At 44.5% G+C, this 18,274-nt stretch overlaps 1 protein-coding gene across 1 annotated transcript in view; it reads left to right on the forward strand.

Annotated features, from left to right (window-relative positions):
- Positions 1-18,274, forward strand: part of LOC135107818 (ionotropic receptor 93a-like) — a 76,076-nt gene that overhangs the window by 1,508 nt on the left and 56,294 nt on the right. The window lies entirely within an intron of this gene.

Here is an 18,274-nt window from a genome sequence, read left to right on the forward strand (position 1 = left end):
TGAAAACAGTTTATATTTCAATATTTATATCTAATACTTGAATTAAAGGTTGTCAGATAATTAGACACTTGTAGCTCAAATATCCATGACCCACCTATAAATACAATGTTTTTTTTTTTTCTCATGTAACAGGGAAACTGGCTAAGGGGAACAAAAAAAAAAAACACTGAGATGCCAGTCCCAGAAAAGGGACAAATGCGGTAATAAAAAATTGAAGGATAATTGTCTTAAACCTCCCTCTTGAAGGAATTCAAATCATAGGAAAGTGAAAATACAGAAGCAGACAGGGAGATCCAGAGTTTACCAGAGAAAGGGATGAATGACTGAGAATATTGGTTAACTCTTGTATTAGAGAGGTGGACAGAATATAGGGTGAGAGAAAGAAGAAAGTCTTCTGCACCAAGGCCGCTGGAGGGGAGGCATGCAGTTAGCAATATCAGGAGAGCAGTTAGCATGAAACTAGCGGTAAAAGACATCTAGAGATGCAATATTGCGGCAATGAGAGAGAGGCTGGAGACATTCAGTTAGAGGAGAGGAGTTAATGAGACGAAATACTTTTGATTCTACCCTGTCTAGAAGAGCGGTATCAGTGATACCCCCCAGACATGTGAAGAATACTCCATACATGGACGGATAAAGCCCTTCTACAGACCAAAACTGGCGGAGACATCTCAGAACACCTAACTTCATAGAAGCTGTTTTAGCTAATAGTGAGATGTGAGGTTTCCAATTCAGATTAAAAGTAAAGGACAGACTGAGAATGTTCAATGTAGAAGAGAATAGTAGAGTAAGTGTCACCAGGGTCGCCTTGTAGCGGGACACAAGTCACCGCTCCTAGCACTCCGTTTTCTGTTAATTTATCACCCTTCCGTTTTCACTCTCTATACTGCACAGACTTTTATCTTTCATATCTTTTTCATCACTTTATACACTTCTCGCTTGAGCAACTTCCGGGCGGCCAAGTAGCTCCTCATCTTCGCTACAATTGGTGACCCTGTTGTTTTTCCGGAATGAGCAGCCAAGTCCACCCTGCTGCTATCCTCCAACCACCTACAACCACAACTACAACCGCTTCATCCCCAGCTGCTCACTACTTCTTCAGCCGCTCTGGACTGTCCTCTCTTGCAAGGCTTGATCATCGCGTAGAGCGGCTGAAGAAGTAGTGAGCAGCTGGGGATGAAGCGGTTGTAGTAGTTCAGCATCCCCAGGAATTGCTTGAGTTGGCGCTGTGTTGTAGGCTTGGGGAAGTTCTGGATGGACTCGCACTTTTCTTGCAGTGGAGTGATGCCTTCCAAGGAGACAGTGTGGCCAAGGAAGGTGATGGAGGGGACCCCAAACACAGACTTGTCGATGTTGACTTGCACCCCGTAGTCTTGCAAACGGGTGAGTACTTGCTGGAGGTGCTGTTGGTGCGTCTCTGCGTCAGGACTGGCGATGAGGAGGTCGTCGATGTACGCGAAGCAGAAGGGGAGACCTCGAAGGACTTCGTTGGAAGGTTTGAGCGGCATTCCTCAAACCAAAGGGCATCCTGACGTACTCGAACAATCCGAAGGGTGTGATGAGAGCAGTCTTCGGAATGTCCGCTGGATGGACGGGGATGTGGTGAAAAGCTTTCACAAGGTCGATCCTCGAGAAGTAGGTGCATCCAGAGAGCTGAGAAGAGAACTCCTGGATGTTAGGCACTGGGTACCTGTCCTCGACGGTGCGCGAGTTGAGAGCGCGGTAGTCTCCACATAGTCGTAGTTCGCCATTTTTCTTAGGCACGATGTGGAGAGCGGAAGACCAGTTGCTGGAGCTGGGCCGTATGATGCCTTGCTGAATGAGGGACTCGAACTCTGCCTTGGCTTGTCTGGCGCGCTCTGGAGCTAGGCGGCGGGCCTTGGCGTGGGTAGGAGGTCCCTTGGTCTCGATGTGGTGCGAGACGTGGTGTGTGACCGGCTTGCTGGCTGAGTACGGCTGCGTCAGCGTAGGAAAGGACTTCAGCAGGGAGGAGAACTGGTGGTCTGCCTTGACGAGGGAGATCTGTGTGCTATCACCATGAGTGACCTGTCCCTTTGTTGTGACTGAGGTGAGAGGATCGAGCAGCTTCCGACCCTTGATGTCCACTAGGAGACCGAAGTGTCGGAGGAAGTCAGCACCTAGAATTGGTTGCGTGACAGCTGCTACGTAGAACGTCCACTCGAAGGTACGGCGGAGGTTCAGGTGAAGTTGCAAGGTGCGTCGCTTGTACACAGGAATCTCCGTACCACTGGCGGCGTGATGGTGAAGGATGGGAGGCAACGTCCGGTCTACACCAGGGACAGGGAGAATACTGACGTCTGCACCAGAGTCGATGAGGAACTTGGTCCGGGAGAGAGGGTCATACAACTTCAGTAGCGCAGACGAGGTGTCGCGAACACTATGCGCCGCTAGTGCTCGCTGTTGGGGTTTAAAGACTTGGCGAAGGTACAGGGAGCCTTACAATTTCTTGTGTCTTTCCCGAACTCTTCATGGTAGTAGCAGAAACTAGAAGTCTCCGGCGTCTTACTCTTTGAACGCTGGCGGCGCCGGAAGTGGTGACTGGAGGAAGAACGCGAACGTGAGCATGAGCGTTCTCTGATCTCTCTCCGAAGATCACTCACTTCAAGTATAAGCTGTGAGACGAGCTCAACAAGTTGCTTGGTACTGTCTTCTGCTGAGATGGAGGCTACGGAGTCGACGTCATCAGGCATTGTGCTGAGTGGACCACCAAGTGACTGGAGTCTTCTGGACTCCAGCCACTGAGGAAGCTTTCACAGCAGCAAAACAAGCTCTCAGCTCCGTCTCACCTCTCAGCTTCCCAGCCCCAGATGGCATCATCTCTATCGCCACAGACGCTTCTGACATCGGCATCGGAGCAGTTCTACAGCAGTATGTCGACGGAGGTTGGAAACCGCTCTCTTTCTTCTCAAAGAAATTTAACAAGGCGGAATCCAAGTACAGTACTTACGACAGGGAACTTCTCGCCGTCTACAAGGCCATCAAGCGTTTCCGGTACTTCGTGGAAGGTCGCAACTTCCATGTATACACCGACCACAAGCCACTCACTTCGAAGTCCCTGCACATCAAGACCTCCTGTTCACCGCGACAACTGCGTCACATCGACTTCATCTCGCAGTTCACCACGGATTTGCGCTACGTCAAAGGTGAACACAACGCCCCAGCTGATGCTCTCTCGCGCAACATCTCTGCTGTGTCATCTTCTCCCATCGACTACACTGCCATCGCTGCTGACCAGGCCAACGATGAAGAGCTGTGGCAACTCCAAGACAACCCCGCACTACAGATGAAGAAGATACAACTCCCAGGAACCACAGTGCACGTTTACGCTGACACTTCCACCGATTCCTGTCGGCCCTACTTGCCGAAGACTCACCGGTATCGTGTTTTTCGTCAGCTGCACGACCTCTCCCACCCTGGCATCCGAGCATCTCAGCAGATGATGACTTCACGCTTCATCTGGTCTGGCATCAACAAAGACGTCAGTCTGTGGACCCGCACATGTGTCAAGTGCCAAGCCTCCAAGGTGTGGCGACACACACGCTCTCCTGCGGCCGCCTTCACTCCAGTCTCTTCACGGTTCGACCACGTGCATGTCGACCTCGTTGGACCACTACCCTACTCTGACGGTTACCGGTACCTTCTCACCTGCGTCGACCGCTTCACACGCTGGCCGGAAGCTGCACCTTTGGCTGACATCACAACGGACTCCGTCGCACGTGCCTTCATCACTACTTGGATCTCCAGGTTCGGTGTCTCTCTCAGCCTCACTTCTGACCGTGGCAGCCAGTTCGAGTCCAGTATGTGGAACAAGGTGATGTCACTACTAGGCATCCAACGCTTCAGGACAGCCAGTTACCACCCGCAGGCAAACGGCACCGTTGAGATTCCACCGTCAGCTGAAGTCTTCCTTAGCTGCCTCTGCCACACGTGCAGACTGGTTCCAGGCACTTCCTCTCGTCCTCCTTGGCATACGGACATCGCTAAAGGAAGACCTACACCACTCCTCCGCCGAGCTCGTTTATGGTACCAAGCTCAGGTTACCTGGCGAACTCCTAACTCCTGCACCTCGCTCTACTCCTTGCAGCGTTCAGGACTTTGCTGCCAACCTCTCTGACTTCATGCAGCGTCTGCAGCCTGTCCAGCCTCGCACGCCTCCCTCCAAGACTTTTGTCAGCCAGGATCTGGACACTTGCACGCACGTGTTCGTCAGGGTTGACGCTGTGAAGAAGCCCCTGCAGCAGCCCTACCAAGGCCCCTTCAAAGTCCTGAGCAGGAGGAGAAAGACGGTCACTGTGGACAAGGATGGTAAGGCTGACACCATCTCCATCGACCGAGTCAAGCCTGCCTACCTCCTTCACAGTGACCCGGCCGTCATCAACACCATCGGCCAGAACGTCGCCACCAACACCACTCGGCACCAGAAGAAGGTTACGTTCCTCCTCCCTCGTCACTAGGGGGGGAATACTGTAGCGGGACACAAGTCACCGCTCCTAGCACTCCGTTTTCTGTTAATTTATCACCCTTCCGTTTTCACTCTCTCTACTGCACAGACTTTTATCTTTCATATCTTTTTCATCACTTTATACACTTCTCGCTTGAGCAACTTCCGGGCGGCCAAGTAGCTCCTCACCTTCGCTACAGCCTATCCTAAAATAGCAAGCCATGGGGGTCACCATGAAATAAGGACCCCCATGGCTTGCCATTTTAGGATAGGCGACCCTGGTGGCATTTTTCCTGGGAACCTCAGTGGCAAGTCACGATGGTGACCCTGGCGGTAAATTAACGTCAGGAGGGTGGGAATGGGTTGCCACTATGGTCCCCATCGCTCGCGCGGGTCCTGGGCTGCCAGGGTGCTTGAGTCTTGCTATTACGTGTTCCCTCCGACATCTCAGTACATTCCAATGTCTCCCACCACTCGATGGTCAAGGTCAGCGGAAGGAAAGGGGAGGAGGACTGAACACATCAGAAAAGTGAATAGTGACGCCACCAGGGGACATGCGGCCTTTGTTTTGGGCGGGAACAGAAACTTGAGGACTATAGGATGGGACGCCACGCGGCCGATACGCGCTAGCCAGGGTGGTCAAGGAAGCGTGGGCGGATCTGGCCGCCGCGGCTGTGATTCGGCGGGCGGTGGCATCAGCAACTCCGGAGATTCCGGCCGCGACTGCTGCTGCGGCTGCCGCTGCGGGTGTGGCTGCTGCTGCAACTGCTGCGGCTCCTGTCCTGGCGGGGCATCAGGAGGTGGGGTCGCTGGCAGCGGTCACATGTCGTCATTGCTAAAGATCAATTTCTTCTTTGCAGGCTCCGACATTCGACATCGACATCCTCATGGCCGGCACGGCTTCGCTTTCCCCCAATATTGCCCAAATAGATATCAAAGCGGAAAGAGATACGTTCTGTAACAGACAAAAAAAAAATAAAAAGAACATAACAGACAAAAAAAAAAAAGATGAGAACAATGGAATTTTTTTTTTTTTTCTCCCCTCTCTTCTTGTTCATTGGCAAAGAATGTTAATGTAATTTACAATGGCGAAGGTGCGTGATGACATGCATGGCAATGGCGTACTTACCCGCGGTCCTCAAGATGAAATGCTTGTCAGTTTGTTCCATTCTTAAAGATGAGTCCTCAACGTCCGACTGGGTTGAGAGGCGATGGCGAAGTGACGCTTATCCATCAGCAATTAGCCCATTTTGACACCCTTCCCCCCACCCCACCCCTTTCCCCATCTACCTTCTTACCGCTTTACAAATGTTACAACATCTCACACGGCTGCCAGCCAGACAAAACGTAGGAATACAATGTGGCGTTTTACGAAATATTACGTAAGCCATATGAGTAATTTTTTTGTCATTATATAAATATTGATGCTTTTTGAAGGTGGCATGAATAATGCACATTGCACGTTTTAATGTATGCCAGCTCAATAGAAGGCAAAAGAACATGCAATAAATGCCACACACGAGGGAGTTCAACCCCTGAAGTCGATAATTTATTGTACTAATTTTTCATATGTGGACAAGTTTGCATAAAATTATGTAAAACGGCAGAATTGTATTTGGGATGTAAGTTATAGCTATCGTAATAGCCTATGGTCTGACTTTGAAAATTAAAATAAACAGTAATCCAGTGACCCATGGTCTTCGACCCACTCAATGTATTTAGAATGAAAACACATGGCTTCGTCTGTTTTCTGGCAAGATTTATCAGCTCTCACACGACGTTGGTCGTGACATCCTAAAAATTAAACTCGATCGCCCAAGATACCTGCTAGACCGGCTTGTATTTCACGTGCATTCATGACGGCTTATGCGCGGAAAACACAGCGAACATGACAATAATGATCAATTTATATGATGCCAGTAGTGTCGGCGAAAAACATGATGACGCGGTTGTGATTACATCCCTTAACAAAAGACAGATTAATTCTTAGATTCCCTGATTTATCCAGAAGGATGGCATTGTGCACGTCCTCCGTGGACAAAGCATTGTGCACAAACCTCCGTCACAAAGTTAAAGAAACATACTGTCCGAACTTTATTAAAAGTATCAAATGTTAGGGAATTACGCATGTCCAATCCTAGTGACTGAAGGGTCGTGTAAAATAATTTTCATGCGTGATGCGGGAAAGAGCTACGAACATTATAAATGGCCGCCCCATCCACGGTGATATATACATGTAACGGATCGGTGTGATGAGAATATAAACCATTCTTATCAATTACGCCTTGTAAGCTGTCCATATCAATTATTGCCAGGGTCAAATTTTGAGGCATGATTTGCACGAAAGGTAATTTGGGAATTAAAGACGTTTGATTGGCGCCTAACACATATGTCTTATTGAGTGTCCTATTGAAAGTGTATTGCACTGGATTTAGAGTCAGGTACTTGTTAATGATTCTAAGGCGGGCTGCTACGGAGTGACATAACCCATAACTTAGACATCTCGAGCTTAAATTTGAAACTGCTGGCGTCCTAGTGTGAATTAAGAATCCATGTTTTGTTAGCCAATTATAATCGAATTCTCACAAGTAGGTAAGCGTCCACACTTGATATATCCGAAAACAAAGCCGCAGTAATCAAAAGGCCGTGCGTTTTACAATCCTTTATCATTTGTTTCTCATCTTTATTCCCACCCGTGAAATAGTCTTCATCATATTTTTTTTTATTATGCCTTTTGATCCATCATAATCGCGGTGGTAGAAGGCGACGCGACCAATAGAGTCAATTTTATCCTGAGGGATTGTTGTATATCATTTTAATGGAGGCGTGATAGTTGAACAAAGAGGATGACTCCATAAGCTGTTCATTAAAATAACAAGCGCATCGTATTCTTCAAGTCATTACTAAAGATTACGTGATCGTCGTCGTCTAGTGGCGTGCCATCCGCCTTCGCCACGCTAACTCGCAATTCTATAGAGAGCGTTGATAAATCCGAAAATTGTCCTGGAATGCCAGGCAGTCTAAATTCAATGTAGGGGTAGTTAATTCCCCCATAATTATTAGCATTAGCGTCTAAATTAACGGATAATACGTCCAACTTTCGCCTCGCAGCGACTGACGATTCGATGGTAAGCAGGCGATTCACCCGCGGGAAATTCTCACTCATGCCATCAAGGGCGAGGAGGTCGCTCCTCCCTGTACATCCAGCCCGTAATGAGTCATCTTCGCGACTAAGCTAAATATTGAAGATATCTGCCTTACAGCAAGTCTTTCTTTTCAGTTGCCTGGTTGGTTGTCTTCTCTTTTTTTTTTTTCTGACTCCAACTTTCCTCTTTCTCATTACTCGTCCACCTCGAACTATCCTTTCGCCCACATCCTTCACGGCGGCGACGCTTCTATTTCTTAATGATTCACGAAGTCCTTTCCCCTCTAAAACATCTGATAATAAACCTTTTCCCATTTGGAGCACTTTGGGTGCCACAGTGCGCATGAGAAAGGGAATTGCTCTTTTAGCAAAGCTGCTCTGCACGGAAAATAGACCGCCACCTCTTCTTGAATGGGGTGGAATAAAAACCCGGATGTCATCTAACTCCCCGCCTTTGCTTTGCGTAAAAAGCAAGTCATATTCCGCTCGAGTGGGAGGTGTGAACGCTCTCGTCATAATGACCGCCACGTCACGAATAAGACACCGAGCATAATCACTGGCTATTTATTTCTGTCTGAAATGCAGTAAGAGTGTAATTGATTTATCCCTCCTAAAGTGAATGGGCCGGCCAACTTCTTCCGCGAATTGAATCACAATCGAATCGATAATAGTTTTACTGAGCGATTTATATGCATTCTAATGAATTTTTTTACCACCGGCGGACTCCATGCTAATGACTTCTAATAAGTTGACATGCTGACCGCCATATATCGTCGGTGACACACAGTCCGCGTAAAATAGTGCGAAATGTATTCCCCCATCAATTCGAGGCGGGAAAGGGGCGGGAATGAAGGTGGAGTTGTTTTCAGCGTATGAACTCTATAAATTATACTTGGCGTGATAATGAAAGCCCAAGATATGAGCCATCCTGGATCCAAATTTCGCAGTCAAGTAGCAGAAATGGCCATTGTTGTCGCACTGTGGCGCATTCCGAAGGACGCGCTCCACCCTTCGCTTTTTTTCATTATAGTAAAAAAAATTGATCACCCTCAAAATACTGGTCATACTCAGTCTTCATATTGTTCATATTGTTCATATTGTTAATTCTTCGGCCAATTCGATATTAATGACGTCAACCATATACCCAGTATCGCCCACCTCCGTGCTCGTTCTAGGTGTGTATGTATGAAGTTTATACATATGTGTTTCATCGACGTGGGCTACAGCCCAAATCTCAATCCTGCAAGCATAATCACCCGCCACTAGACCCAAGAACTGTTCTGGATAAAAGCAGTTTATCAGACCTACTTCATATTCCTTATTTGGATCAAGATGGATGGGGAGTGATTCTATTTTCAAAGCGATGGGGCTGGTTATGGGGGTAGAGGTCGGTGTTGCCCAGACTCGTCAAATACAGATAATGCTCCGCTCCCGCCATGATCAAAATAAATAATAATGACCATCCCAGTTAAGGAATACATTTATACTCGGTTCGTCACACACACATCAAATTTATTTTAAAATTTTACATGATATAGTTTATTCAGACTTCCTCACCAGAATAGTTTCAACTCCAAAAGGTTAAAGTCGCTCCGGCAACCCTTCCACCACAGGCAGGTAATTATTCATCCACTCATCCTGGCAGCGACCTCTGTACCCCATTCCTTCCTGGATGAAAATCTGCTCCATTTCAGTGTTCGCCATGGCTAGCAGTGCAATCTTTTTCAGGCAATTCTGGCAGTAAAGACGTCGGTTCACGCTTGTATCCATCTTGAGGCCTTCCATGTAAGGCAAATCCTTCGATGTCGCAATTGCCTGTCGTGCCTTCTCGTTATCCTCGACAGCCTCGCCCCAACCATACTGAGTCACGCAGGCCACCAGGTGGGGGAGATTTATGCTTCCTGTGGGAGACGTGTGGATAATGATACATCCTGGTTCATCTCTTGTGTCCGCAGTGGCCCAATGAGGCTAGTAGAGTCTCTTTCTAGCAACATGCATATTCTCGTATGGATAAATCGTTTTATCGAGGTCCCATGCAATCCCGCACGGTTCGGTGGAGACCGCATTTACCGCGTAATATAACAATAACGATCAAGGAACGCGCTGTCGGTCAGCTTGCCCTCGACCACCTTCATCTTGACGACTAATTGGAGGATAGATCCACACGTCGAACCCTCTGTGCGGGGAGTGAGGGGCGAATCTGACATCGCGGGCTTTTATTCGCACGTATTGGCCAATATTACTCCTTTTGCGTAATAGAATTATTAATTCAAACTGATGCAGGTGTTATATTTTTTGCTTTGTTGGTGGGAAGGGATGGGGGACGGGGAACATATTACTTATTAGGGGATGTGGGTGATGGGACGAACCTTTTTGACCATAACCCTTATTAATTATCCATCCATGGTTCTGCACCCCTAACGCACCTAACACGTTCACGTCAATGACTCATGACGGAGACCCAAATGACTCAAAGACGGAGCCTTTCATCTTAATATGCTTCCCAGATGTGTCCAATCCCGCCGCCTATCAGATTACTTCGTTGAGCCGTATTTCTGATGGCGCTGGCGGGGAGTTGTGCCAAGAGAAGCAGCAGTGATAATAATGGACGCTTATCGGCCAAAAGTCTTTTCGCGTCTCCTTTTCCGTCGCCGAGTACTCGTATGAGATCAAACACACTTATACCCGAAAATGGCGGAAGTAAGTTACCGCGATCATCCCATGAAATCCCAGGTTTACCCTCCAGTTATTTTAAGAGATAAACCGTATTCTCTAAAGGAAGGTGGAACACCAACATCCAAGGGCGGATTAACAGGCGCGCGTGACGGCGGAGATGCGGTGGATGCGGCGGTGGTGGAGGTGACCAGCGGAGTAAATGAAGTATTTTTTTTCTTGACTTGTTTTGACGTGAATCGGTGCGGAGTTGCGACTTCGGCCGGTTTAAACTTATACCTCTCGGCAACTGAGACGGGAACTAAACAATATTCTTTCATCTCTGTAGTAAACTTGTTATTGCCGACACGGCTATCGGGAGTAACGCGGCCAATATGGTGCCACCTCGTTTGGAGATGAGAATAGCTTTTTTCCTTGTACACGGGCTACAGTGCGAATATCACTCTTGAATTTTTTCAGGCGGTTAATGATGATATCGTCGTCCGTCAGGCGTTTCTTCAAAAAGTTGGCGAATATTTACGAGATGCAATTGACTTTCCGCTTATTCAAACTCTGCAAGACCTTGTTCCGCAGTTTAGGGGAGACGTGAGACAAAAAGAAAATCAAATCCTTGTACTGCAATATCAATGGTTTTTCCTCATCCATATCTTGCTAAGTCGTCCGCATCTATCCAGCTGTCAAATTTATTTGGATATCCACGCCAGTGGACGAAATACTCTCTCTTACCTCGCTCGACCTTCGATCGATCTTCGATCTTTGATCGATCTTCGATCGATCCTTGTAGAATGCACTGGTCACGTCATCACCCGCCAAATGCTTTATGTAATAAATAGAGATTTTATGTGAGTAATCCACACGACTTATCTTAAAAAGCTCCTCGGTATTGCTGTATATATATATATATATATATATATATATATATATATATATATATATATATATATATATATATATATATATATATATATATATATATATATATATATCCTCGTATTCTCCAACTTCTCGTCTTCCAATAACCCTGTCTTCTGCCTGGCCTAAAGCCTCTTGGCTTCGTTCTTGGCTTGAAGCCTTCTGGCTTCTCTATATTCCTTATTCCTCAGTCTCTTTTCCTTAACTTCAGCTTCCAACTGGAGCCTTCTCAATTCTTTCTCTCTTCCTTTTCTGCCTCTAGCTCAAACCTCTTGTTATTTTCTAGCCTCCTCCAACTCCATTCTTCGTATTTCCAACTTAAATATCATCTCCTCAGACATGCCTTCAGTCTGAGAGACACCACCAACACTGCGGACTGAGGTTACACGTCCGTTTGCGCTACGGGTGGGACTATGCACCTTCACACCGAACTGAGTTAAAACTATGCTGTCACTTCCAGCAGAGGCAAGGGACTCAGGTCGCGAGTCATCCCTGCTACCAGCCTTGCCCTCCAGGGGCAAGGATGGTAGCATGTCGGCAAGGCAGGTAGCATGTCGGCACACAAAAGACAACGATACAAGTAACAAACAACTGTCTCCCCCACGTGGCTACGAAACTACAAGCAATCCCGACGAAGTCGCCAACTTCTCTCACGACAGTAATTTTCATCCCTTCATACAGCTGCCGCAACTGGCCTACCCTCATCTCCTACATTTACTCTGTGCATGTACAGGGTCCCTTCTGATCTCTGCATCCTTTACACGACTGGTCGTAATGTCAGATCACACTAATGAGATCGCCAGTTTATTTATCACACCCATAGACACGGAAATAATGCAACAGCCAATTTCAACCAGATTCGCCAGCCACAAACGACAACCACATATAGGACTGAGGTATAAAACCCTGTTGGACTATCGCCCTCAGTAAGAAACTCCACCCACTGTCGAAGAATGTATTATATCTCTTGCCGAGTAGTATTGTTTACTGCCTCATGAATAGCAGACCCCCAACAGGGCCTGACGAGGAAGTAAAGTTTCACTACGCAGCGGCTAACTTAGAATCCTCTGTGGCCTAACATCATCCAAGAGTGTGGAGTAGTAGCATTTAACAAAACAAGTACATAGACAAATTGCAACGAATACAGACAAGTTCACACAAACGAACAGTAGGCTAATTTACCACGCAATGTAACAAAGCTCAGCTTGTACACACACATAACCAAGGAGTCACGTCCCTGATCTGAAATGCGTCAAATTAACTTAATTTCTAGGCATACTGATATGGAGACTTCTATTCTATCTATATAGGCCTAGAAATTAACTTAATTTCTAGGCATACTGATATGGAGACTTCTATTCTATCTATATAGGCAGGGGTGTATGGCCGGTATTTACTCAGTTATCCCCTTAAAGCAACTGGCCTGTCTACCTGAAAAATCCTTCCAGTCTCCTCCAAACAACGCTGTCTGCCTTCGTATCTCTATCTCGTGTGGTGGCTGGGTTGTGACTGACTAGGGTATAATTCATGTGGGAGAGGAGGAAGAGGGACGGAGACACACCCCACCCTGTGCTACTGGCTCGCCTCACACTCACAGCAGACTGGTAACGGATACAAATAAAACGATTAACTTCAGAAAATTCTGGTGACTAAACTATGGGAGCTGGGTAAATACTGATTACTTTATCGTCAAGGGCAATTCTTCTGCTAAATGCTGGATGAGACTCAAATTGAAAAAGCAATGAAAAGTAAGGGAAATTACATGGGGAATACGAGTGACTCTGTGCGGGGAATTGTTATACTAAGAGCTGCGTGTAGGTTACGTGTCAGAGACGTGTCAAGTTCTCATCACCAGCCTCTCTCTCTCTCTCTCTCTCTCTCTCTCTCTCTCTCTCTCTCTCTCTCTCCTTATATATATATATATATATATATATATATATATATATATATATATATATATATATATATATATATATATATATATATATATATATATATATATATATATATATATATATGTGTGTGTGTGTGTGTGTGTGTGTGTGTGTGTGTGTGTGTGTGTGTGTGTGTGTGTGTGTGTGTGTGTGTGTGTGTGTGTGTGTGTGTGTGTGTGTGTGTGTGTGTGTGTGTGTGTGTGTGTGTGTGTGTGTGTACCTTCTGAAATTTTTGTTGTTTATAATGGGGCATGTTGTGCACAGCGATGTAGAGTAGTATAGAAAGAAGAAAGAATAGATAAGAAGTAAGGAATATATATATATATATATATATATATATATATATATATATATATATATATATATATATATATATATATATATATATATATATATATATATATATATATATATATATATATATATATATATATATATATATATATATATATATACACACACAGAGAGTGTCCCATAAGGATCATAGATATGGTATCACGAACGCCATTGCGGGCATAAATCCAAATGTGTTTGAACGTGTTCTTCAGCAGGAGAGGACAGGCATTGAAATGTGTTTTCAACACAAAGGCAGTCATGTTGAGCATATTACATAAATCTTTTTTTTTATGTAATTCCATAATTTCTTATAATTTTCCCTATGTATGGAAACCTATTGTGTGTGTATATATATATATATATATATATATATATATATATATATATATATATATATATATATATATATATATATATATATATATATATATATATATATATATATATATACACTGAATACACATCTCACGAGCTACGTTACCAAGTCTCTAAAGAAACAATTATCGGTTCAACACCTAGGTGGAAAGGATAGACAACCCTCCTCTCTCTCTCTCTCTCTCTCTCTCTCTCTCTCTCTCTCTCTCTCTCTCTCTCTCTCTCTCTCTCTCTCATAGTATTGTATGATATTGTGTGTATAATTATTCTATAATTTATTTGTTTGTGGCAAATATGTTGCATAATATCAGTTGTGGGCAGAGCAGATTTGTCGCACCGTTGTCTCACTCACATTAGTGTAGAAATAATTTAGATTCTGATTATAAGTAATAAGAAATGCATCAATCGTTATATGTTGATGCCTAGAATACGAAATCGGTATTTTTTGACCGTCACTAATCATTAACAAAAATTCCGTGTAGGAAAATTCTCTTTAAATTTCCCTATATTCAAGAAACTTTTCTGGAAATTTCTCTATGTATAGGGAATTTTTCAGAGAGCTTTTTTCGTTTCATAGGTATCAAAATAGAGCGGTTGAATTATTTCTATCCTAACCTAACCTAACTAAACCAAATCTGAACTAACCTAACCTAAACTAATATAACCTTCCTAAACTAACTAAACCTAATCTGACCTAACATAACTAAACTAACTTAACGTACCTTAACCAAATTTAAAACGTATGTGCACCTTTACTCGTCGTCTCAAGCCTCTTCCTCGATGGTATTAGTACGTTGGTGAGTACTCCCACGAGGATAGATTTGTCTAGCGTAAAGTAAGAAGTGGTGGAGGGACCGATCTCCATGGGCCTTAATGAAGAGATACCTGGCCAGGTACTGGTATAGCAGATTATTCCTAATTTCAGGTCTCTTCACCCATTCTTTAAGGTCCCACCACAACCGCTCAATGCACTGTTCTGGATCAACAAAGTTTTCAGAGTGGTTTATCATGTAGTGCGTAAATCCATGTTCACTTAACTTGTGGTACGCACTCTACCGATAACTTATGATCACTGAGTCAGCCCAAATGCATTTTTTTTTTATCAGTGGCAACAGTGTCCCTGTGTCATGCTTCTCCCCAACAGGTCCAACCAGAGGCACCACATTTTTTTTTCTTGCTAGCTGTCTCAATGTCACTGAAGAGCCAGACAGCGCAAATCCTCTCTCACATTTCCTCCCCACAATGAGAGTTTCGTCGATTTCCACGACACCATCATCACCAATGTTGTTTTGCTCTCCAAACCAAAAATCTATCACCTCACTGCAGAAAGATCGCCAACCAATGAACGTTCTGATGTTGATTTGAAGACACTTGGTTCTAGTGTTTACTGAGCCAGTGGTTAATGAAAAGTAGAATCTTCCAAGAGAAACTAAACGTACAATAGCGCCGTTTCTTTGTCTTCTGAAATACGTGGCTGCCGGTGCACCGCCACACGCGTTCTCTATTGAATGAATACTGCCAGCGGCAAGTCTGGCACTCAACAACAGTCGGGAGAACAAGTGAGCTCTTAAGAAGTCGCAACTTGCATCATTATTTTCAAAATATTGTGCAATACACTTGAAATATTTATCCTTGCATCCAGTGCAATCCACCATGTTAAAGACAACAGAGACTGATCCTACCAGGACCAAAAAATAATCAACTGCAACCACTGTCGCATGCAGCAGTATCCATCTGTGCGAAAGTGTCCCCTGTGCTCCAGGTCCCTCTATTATCTATGCTCAAACTCTTGTAAGAAAGGGTCTATAGGGCTGATATCCCAGAGCAAGCACGATAACCAGTTGTCACTAGAGTGTACATAATGTGTCATCAGTAGTCTTGTAGTCTATTATTTATCGAATACTTGAAAACTCTGAGTACCTTCGATCCGCACAATTCGGCACGGTATGGACATATCATCCTGCTCTTTCACGTTTTTTTTTTTTTTTTTTTTAACAAATACTCCGAATTCCACTTGTTTTTATTTTTTTTATTTTATTTTATTTATTTACTTATTTATTTATTTATTTATTTATTTATTTATTATTTTTTGCTAGTGTAGAGAAAAGAATGACTCGCTATGTTCCGGGTAATATTTCAATGAGATATATTCATTTATTGGTCAAAGTAGGTCGGTCCTTCACTTCCGATGCGACAATGTTCATGTCCGCTTCGTAAATCTTAATGAAATGTCGTGTTTTTTTTTTTTTTTTTTTTATGTAGGAGGGAAACTGGCCAAGGGCAACAAAAAAAAAATGCCCATTGAAATGCCAGTACCATAAAAGGGTCCAAAAAGGTAGTCAAAAATTAAAGGATAAGTGTCTTGAAACCTCCCTCTTGAAGGAATGCAAGTCATAGGAAGGTTGAAATACAGAAGCAGGCAGGGAGTTCCAGAGTTTACCAGAGAAAGGGATGAATGATTGAGAATACTGGTTAACTCTTGTGTTAGAGAGGTTGACAGATTAGGGGTGAGAGAAAGAAGAAAGTCTTGTGCAGCAAGGCCGCGGGAGGAGGGGAGGCATGCAGTTAGGAAGATCAGAAGAGCAGTTAGCATGAAAATAGCGGTAGAAGACAGCTAGAGATGCAACATTGTGGTGATGAGAGAGAGGCTGAAGATAGTTAGAGAAGAGGAGTTGATGAGATGAAAGGCTTTGGATTCCACCCTGTCTAGCAGTATGAGTGGAACCCAACCACACATGTGAAGCATACTCCATAAATGGATGGATAAGGCCCTTGTACATAGTTAGCAGCTGCGGAGGGCGGGAGTGAGAAAAACTGGCTGAGACGTCTCAGAACACCTAACTTCATAGAAGCTGTTTTAGTTAGAGATGAGATGGAAAGTTTCCAGTTCAGATTATAAATAAAGAACAGAACGAGGATGTTATGTGTAGAAGAAGAGAGGGCAGTTGAGTGTTACTGAAGAAGAGGGAATAGTTGTCTGGAACGCTGTGTCCAGTTGATAGATAGAGGCATTTGATAGATTTGAGACATTGAACAATACCAAGTTTGCTCTGCCCCAATCAGAAATTTTTGAAAGATCAGAAGTCATGCGTTCGGTGGCTTCCCTGCGTGAAATGTTTACTTCCTGAAGGGTTGGACGTCTATGAAAAGACGTGGAAAAGTGCAGGGTGGTATCATCAGCGTAGGAGTGGATAGGACAACACGTTTGGTTTAGAACATTATTAATGAATAGTAAGAAGAGAGTGGGTGGCAGGACAGAACCCTGAGGAACATCACTGTTAATAGATTTAGGAGGAGAACAGTAACCGCCTACCATAGCAGCAGTAGAACGCTCAGAAAGGAAACTTGAGATGAAGTTACAGAGAGAAGGATATAAGTCGTAGGAGGGTAGTTTGGAAATCAAAGCTTTGTGCCATATCAAAAGCTTTTGATATGTCCAAGGCAACAGCATAAGTTTCACCAAAATCTCTAAAAGAGGATGACCAAGACTCAGTAACGAAAGCCAGAAGATCACCAGTAGAGCGGCCTTGACGGAACCCATACTGGCGATCAGATAGAAGGTTGTGAAGTGATAGATGTTTAATAATCTTCCTGTTGAGGATAGATTCAAACACCTTAGAATTTAAAAGCAATAGGACGGTAGTTTGAGGGATTAGAACGGTCACCCTTTTTAGGAACAGGCTGATTGTAGGCGAACTTCCAGCAAGAAGGAAAGGTGCAAGCACGGAGGCACAGTTTCGGAGAACAATGGACCCCATCAGGTCCATAAGCCTTCCGAGGGTTTAAGCCAGCAAGAGCATGGAAAACATCATTGCGAAGATAGGTAGCATGAAGTAGTCAGCGGGTGGAGGAGAGGGAGGAACAAACCCTGAATCGTACAAGGTAGAGTTTTTAGCAAAGGTTTGACCGAAGAGTTCAGCTTTAGAAATAGATGTGATAGCAGTGGTGCCATCTGGTTGAAATAAAGGAGGGAAAGAAGAAGAAGCAAAGTTATTGGAGATATTTTTGGCTAGATGCCAGAAGTCACGAGGGAAGTTAGATCTTGAAAAGTTTTGACACTTTCTGTTAATGAAGGCGTTTTTGGCTAGTTGGAGAACAGACTTGGCATGGTTCCGGGCAGAAATATAAAGTAAATGAGATTCTGGTGATGGATGGCTTAAATACCTTTACTGGGCCAACTCTCTATCATGTATACCACGAGAACAAGCTGTCTTAAACCAAAGTTTGGAAGGTTTAGGTCGAGAAAAAGAGTGAGGAATGTACGCCTCCATGCCAGACACTATCACCTGTTATGCGCTCAGCACACAAAGACGGGTCTCGGACATGGAAGCAGTAGTCATTCCAAGAAAAATCAGCGAAACGACAGAGGCACCTTCGTTTAGGGAGATCCTGAGGACGGATTGGAGCGATAGGACAAGATACAGATATGAGATTATG

This window comes from Scylla paramamosain, chromosome 16 (genome assembly GCF_035594125.1).
Source record: "Scylla paramamosain isolate STU-SP2022 chromosome 16, ASM3559412v1, whole genome shotgun sequence".
In the NCBI taxonomy this organism is placed as follows: Eukaryota; Metazoa; Arthropoda; class Malacostraca; order Decapoda; family Portunidae; genus Scylla; species Scylla paramamosain.